Here is a 7,044-nt window from a genome sequence, read left to right as displayed (position 1 = left end):
ACGCGAGATTTCCACACTCCTAAACATCTCTAGGTCCATTGTTAAAGACGTGGTAATGAAGTGGAAACGTGAAGCGACACGTACGGCACAAAAGCGTACAGGCCGACAGTTGAAGAGCGTCGTAATATGTAATAGGCAGACATCTATCCAGACCATCACACAGGAATTCCAAATTGCATGAGGATCCACTGCAAGTACTATGACAGCAGGGGGAGGTGAGATAACTTGAATTTCGTGGTCGTGCGGCTGCTCATAAGCCACACATCACGCCGGTAAATGCCAAACGACACCTTACTCGATGTAAGGACCGTAAACATTGGACGACGGAACAGTGGAAAAATGTTGTGTGGAGTGACGAATCACGGTACACAATGTGGCAATCCGATGGCAGTCTATGGGTATGGCGAATTCCCGTTGAACGTCATTTGCCAGCGTGTGTAGTGCCAACAGTAAAATTCGAAATTCAGAGGCGGTGGTGCTACGGTGTGGTCGTGTTTTTCATGGAGGGGGCTTGCACCAGTTGTTGTTTTGCGCGGCACTATCACAACACAGGCCTACGTTGATATTTTAAGCACCTTCTTGCTTCCCGCAATTGAAGAGCAATTCGGGGATGGCGATTGCATCTTTCAACACGATCGAGCACGTGTCCATAACGCACAGCCTGTGGCCGAGTGGTTGCACGACAGTAATATCCCTGTAATGGACTGGCCTGTATAGAGTCCTGACGTGGATGCTATAAAATACCTTTGGGATGTTTTGGAACTCTGACTTCCTGCCAGGTCTCACCGACGGACATCGATACCTCTCCTCAGTGCAGCATTGCGTGAAGAATGGGATGTCATTCCCCAAGAAACATTCCGGCACCTGATTGAACGTATGCCTGCTAGAGTGGAAGCTACAATCCAGGCTAAGGGTGGGCCAACACTGTACTGAATTCCAGTGTTACCTATGGAGATAGCCACGAACTTGTAATTCATTTTCAGGTAGGTGTCCTGACACTTTTGATCATATAGTGTAATTCAGGAGATACAGTCAGATCCACAAGAAAGTGTGCACCATAATGTTAAACGTAAGGTCTGTAGCAACGTCTCTGGTAGTGGTCTCGAATCTGTACTCAATGCGCTTTTGCACAGTGTATAGATAAACAGTGGGATAGTTGAATGTTTTGATTTGTCTGTTGTTGTTTTAGTAGTAGTAGTGGCAGTAACTTTATTCATCTGTAAATCTCTTTTTACAAGGATATAGGACATGTCAAAGTATTTACAAGTTTAGACCAATTTAAAATAAACTAATTCGTATACACATACATTTACAGGATTCTAGGTAGAGACAGTCATTAGATTTACTCCTGGTATACAAAACGTTTCTTACAAATAACGTATTAAATAATGCAATGCCACACTTCACTCATATCTCACTATCAGTCGCTGCACACACTATACACACATTGTTTCATAGTACTCCACTCACTGCACACACAAACACACACACACACATACACACACACACACACACACACACACACACACACACACACACACACACAGGTGATCTCTGGGCGATTTTCTGTACCAGAGCTTTCCATTTGCTATACTGAAAAACTGGGTCAGCATCCCTCTATAATGAGTGAGATGTTCAGCTCAGAAAGAGGAAGAGGTGTTAGTGTTGTGCTATGCGTGGAATGGGGTGCAAGGGGGGGGGGGGGGGGGTAAGCATTTACTGGAAAGGAAAAAAGAAGGAAAAAAATATAGTGAAAGTGTTATGTGAGGTGTTGGATGTTTTATAATCATTATTATTATTTATTTGTGTAACTTATTTTTACCAAACCCCTAATCTGTTTTATTTAAGTCATCCTTCAATGTATAAAATGTACCGCATAACATATACTTTTTAGTTGTCTTTTAAATAAGTGTATTTTTGCAATTTCTTTAATCTCTTTTGAAATTTATTGCACAGTTTTATTCCTTGGTAGAAAATTCGGTTCGACTTTTATGTTTATTTTTTCTTGGTAAATGTAAGTTGAGTCTTGGTTATGGACAGAGTTGTTTGTGCAGTGATTATCAATGTTATTTTTGATGTGTACAGCTGACTGGTAACTATATTCACATGGTGCAGTTAAGATCCCCAGTGTTTTGAACTGATCTTTACAATGAGCTCGACTACTATTTTTGGTTATTATTCTTGTGGCTCTTTTCTGTAGTTTGAAAGTATTCATATTTTATGCATTTGTACCCCAAAACAGATCGACATAGCTAAGAATTGAGTGTACATGTGACTAGTATGTAACAGTATTTGCTGTTTGCCCTTATTTGCAGCCAATTTAAACGCTAAAAAAGTACAGTATTTATCGAAAATGCCTTCTGAGATCCGTTAAGAAGTTGATTGGTTCGAACGAGGCAAACTGGGTGCTTCAAGAGGATAACGATGCGAAACATCGCAGCCGTCTCTGCACAGCGTGGAAACAAGACAGTGGGGTGAAACTTCCTGGCAGATTAAAACTGTGTGCCGGGCCGAGACTCGAACTCGGGACCTTTGCCTTTCGGGGGCAAGTGCTCTACCAACTGAGCTACCCAAGCACGACTCACGCCCCGTCCTCACAACTTTACTTCTGCCAGTACCTCGTCTCCTACCTTCCAGACCTTACAGAAGCTCTCCTGGGAACCTTTCAGAACTAGCACTTCTGAAAGAAAGGATATTGCGGAGACATGGCTTAGCCACAGCCTGGGGGATGTTTCCAGATTGAGATTTTCACTCTGCAGCGGAGTGTGCGCTGTTATGAAACTTCCTGGCAGATTATAACTGTGTGCCGGACCGAGACTCGAGCACGGGACCTTTGCCTTTCGCGGGCAAGTCCTCAGTAGAGCACTTGCCCGCGAAAGGCAAAGGTCACGAGTTCGAGTCTCGGCCCGGCACACAGTTTTAATCTACCAAGAAGTTTCATAACAGCGCACACTCCGCTGCAGAGTGAAAATCTCATTCTGAAGACAGTGGGGTGCCCACGACGAACTGGTCTGCAATGGCTCCAGATGCAAATCGAATCGAAATGTTTGATCGTATATTAAGATGAACCTTGAAGGAAAGCCAATATATTCTTTAAACCAGCCGTTCTATAAAATCAGGACGATATGGAGATCATTACCGAGAGAATATTCAGATAATCTCGTGAAAATCAAGTCAAAAAGGTGCCAAGCTATAATCAATAATGGCAGCGTTTTGTATTGACTATTAGGTAACCGTGCAATTAGTAGCAACATGTATTTTCGTGTAAGCGTGTATTTATAATAGTGTCTTTTATTTCGTTCAGATAACAGCGTATGCTTTCTTGTGGATCTGACTGTATGGCGCCGTAAACTCCGAGAAGCGTCAAAAACTGCCGTATTGTACATGGCGTTCATTACTTCTTTGCTACTAAGTCTATTCGGAACACATTTGGCAGACACTATCAACATACGGTGCTGAATGTAACTACACAAATACATCATTGTACGAGACGTAATTCAGGTGATATGACGTTATAAACCTGAGCTACGTGAAGAATATGCCGTAGTATGCATGAAGTTTTAAAACATTTATTCTTTACAACTAAGATACTCCTAAGTATAGTCAGCTTAAGATAATTCCTCACACTTGGCAGCGCTTTCGGCAGCTTTCTGTTGCAAAGCGGCCGGCCGAAGTGGCCGTGCGGTTAAAGGCGCTGCAGTCTGGAACCGCAAGACCGCTACGGTCGCAGGTTCGAATCCTGCCTCGGGCATGGATGTTTGTGATGTCCTTAGGTTAGTTAGGTTTAACTAGTTCTAAGTTCTAGGGGACTAATGACCTCAGCAGTTGAGTCCCATAGTGCTCAGAGCCATTTTGTTGCAAAGCGCAAACGGCTGTAGGCAAAAACAATAGCCGTCTATAGAGCTATGAAGAGGCATTACCATGAAGACGTTTACATCTCTTTGTAGACACGGGAAGCAACTGTATTTGTACATTTGTTGCGCCCCCCCCCCCCTCTCCCCCGCCCCACCGTCGGAGGTTCGAGTCCTCCTGGCCTAAGTAGTTTGGTCCCATACCACCTTAACACAAACCTATTTTTGTACATTTGTACGTTATGCACATTTCTTTATACAACGGTTTCGTAATGAAATCATGGTTGTCCTATCCCCTTCCTTTGTACGAATCGGTGAACACTTCCACTGTAACCTACGCATGTTCATTTAAGGAGTCAAAATATGTAAGTTCTCGTTTTATGCTTTTTATTACAGAAGCTCGTATAATACAGGGTATCTACCAAGCTGTTTTCTCGGATCGCTAAACAACGATTCAAGTAAATCGTATTAATGGAGACCTGAGTTTCTCCTGGCGTGTACAACTTTCAAATAACTTCCGGGAATTAAGCCAGGTAACACTTTCAGCGACTGCCGATATTTCGGCGGGAGAACACCCCGCCATTTTCAAGGCAAACTGCAACGGACAGCTGATGTACATGCAAATTTAAAGCCTCAGTTCTCCCACTGATGCAGGAAAGACAACACACACACTCAACTCTAGTGCCACCAATGATGACCAAGGTCAGAGCTATCGATAGTGAGACTACGAACTCGCAGGTGAAGTAGCATTGACTCTGTCCCTCTGGTTTTTTGACAAGGGAGAGAGCCGGGATTCCAAACAGAGCTTAAACAAAAATCTCCATTCCTGTTTACAAGGTTGCTCGCTAATTTAATCTCAAATGCCTCCTTAATAACACTGTCCCAATAGCTGGACGTGCATGCCAATATCTCGGTGTTGTTGTATAACATGGGGTGACCAGTATCCAAGCAGTGTTCGGCAATAGCAGATCTACTTGGCTGCTGTAATCGTGTACGCTCAGTACATCGGTCCTCCACGGTCCTGAAAGTTTGACCAATATATACCATGTCATATCTACAAGGAATGCGATATACACCCGCCTTACGCAGACCAAGCTCATCCTTAACAGAACTCAAAAGTGCTCTAATTTTATATGGAGGTCGTAAAACACATTTCACGTCGTATTTCCGTAAAATACGACCGATCTTGTTGGAAGTGTTTCCTACGTAAGGCAAAAAGGCAGTAGACTTAGGTGTCGACTCAGAATTATCATCAATCACCCGATGTACAGTAGGTAGATAGCACAACGCACGTTCAATATGTCTATCACTTTAACCATTTTGACGAAATGTAACTTCAAGATGGGACACCTTAGGTGGCAAAGTCCCAGAGTCAGAAACGTTATGTGCCCTGTGCACCAAGGTACGGAATACCCCTTCACCCTGAGCCGGATGGTGACAACTATTAGCCTGTAAGTACAAGTCGGTATAAGTACGTTTCCTGTAGACTGCTTGTCCCAATGCTCTATCATCCTTCCTCCTAACCAACACCTCAGGAAAGGGAAGGCAACGATCCTCTTCCACCTCCATCGTAAAACGAATGTTCGGGTGGATCGAGTTCAGATGTTCTAGAAAGGCATTCAGACTCTCCCTACCATGAGGCCAAACAACAAAGGTATCGTCAACATATCTAAAGAAACAGGTTTGTTTCAAAGGCGCCGACTCCAATGCACTTTCTTTGATGTCTTCCATAAACAAATTTGCGATCACAGGAGACAACGAAGTACCCATCGCAACTCGATCTGTCTGCCCTTGATACTGGTCATTGAATAAAAAGTAAGTTGGTGTTAACAAATGCCGAAAGAGATTAGTTAATTCAGCACCAAACCTAGCCTTAATTAACCTCAACTAATCATACAGAGGAAGACGAGTGAAAAGAGAGACCATATCGAAACTCACTAAAATATTAGAGTCATTCAGCCGCAGTCCCTCCAAATGACGTAAAGATCATCTGAGTTCCCGATATGATGTTCACACCGACCTACTAGTGGACTCAACAGAGAAGCAAGATTCTTGGCTACACGATATGTCGGAGCGCCGATGTTACTCACTATAGGACGAAAAGAACCCCTTCCTAGTGAACCTTCGGAAGGCCATATAACCTAGGGGGAACAGCACTATAGGTGTTAACTCATGATAGTGTCCTGCGACAAACCACATTTCTTCAGGAGGCTGTTGGTCTTTCTCTCATCACTTTTTGTGGGGTCAGCATAGATTCTGCAATACGCTGAATCAGATAGTAAACGTTACACCTTTTGTACATAATCCTGTTTATTTAAAACAACGGTGGCATTGCCCTTGTCCGCAGGTAAAATAGCAATATGAAGATCAACTTTGAGAGAGCGTAAAGCAGCCCTCTCTGCTGCTGATACATTACTCTCGGGTGGACGAGCCCTAGTCAACACACGTCATGCCTCCCCCCTAACCTCCTCTGCAGCTACAGGAGGTAGTTTGCAAACTGCCTGTTCAATTGAACTAATAAAATCAACTACCGGCAAACTCTTCGGAGTCGGTGCAAAATTTAAACACTTCCCAAGAACGGATAAGGTTTTGTCGCCAAAAGATTTCTCTGTGAGATTTATCACCTCAGGGGGAGTGGCCGACTGCAGCACGTTCGGGTCGCTCGAGGCGGAGGGCCAATGTAGAGGCTGGCCGGCTGGCCTCGTCCGTTCGTCCTGTCAGTGGGCAGGTGGCCACTCCTTCAGCAGGGCCCGAGCAGGCACACGGGGGCATGGCTTGCTGGTTATTGGGAGCTCAAAAGTTAGGCGGGTGGTGGAGCCCCTTAGGGAAATAGCGTACAGAGCTGGAAAGAAATCCAACGTGCATTCGGTGGGGGCCTCATCCAAGATGTAGAGGCGGCCTTGCCTGCGGCTATCGAGCGTACGGGGTGCAGTCGTCTGCAAGTAGTTGCTCACGTCGGCACCAATGATGCCTGTCGCTTGGGTTCTGAGGCGATCCTCAGTTCGTACAGGCGGCTGGCGGATTTGGTGAAGACCGCTGGCCTCGCACGCGGGGTACAAGCAGAGCTCTCTATTTGCAGCATCGTTCCCAGAGTGGATCGGGCTCCTTTGGTTTGGAGCCGAGTGGAGGTTCTCAACCAGAGGCTTCGTCGACTCTGTGACGTTCTTGGTTGCATATTTCTAGACTTGCGCTA

At 44.8% G+C, this 7,044-nt stretch overlaps 1 non-coding gene across 1 annotated transcript; it reads right to left on the bottom strand.

The window, feature by feature from the left end:
• Nucleotides 1–2,502: 2,502 nt before the first annotated feature.
• Nucleotides 2,503–2,577, bottom strand: Trnas-cga (transfer RNA serine (anticodon CGA)). The gene has a single exon. It is a non-coding gene; the product is annotated as a tRNA-Ser (tRNA).
• Nucleotides 2,578–7,044: the final 4,467 nt, after the last annotated feature.

The sequence above is a fragment of the Schistocerca serialis genome, chromosome 9 (assembly GCF_023864345.2).
Source record: "Schistocerca serialis cubense isolate TAMUIC-IGC-003099 chromosome 9, iqSchSeri2.2, whole genome shotgun sequence".
Lineage (NCBI taxonomy): Eukaryota > Metazoa > Arthropoda > Insecta > Orthoptera > Acrididae > Schistocerca > Schistocerca serialis.
This window is presented reverse-complemented; position numbering and strand designations above follow the sequence as displayed.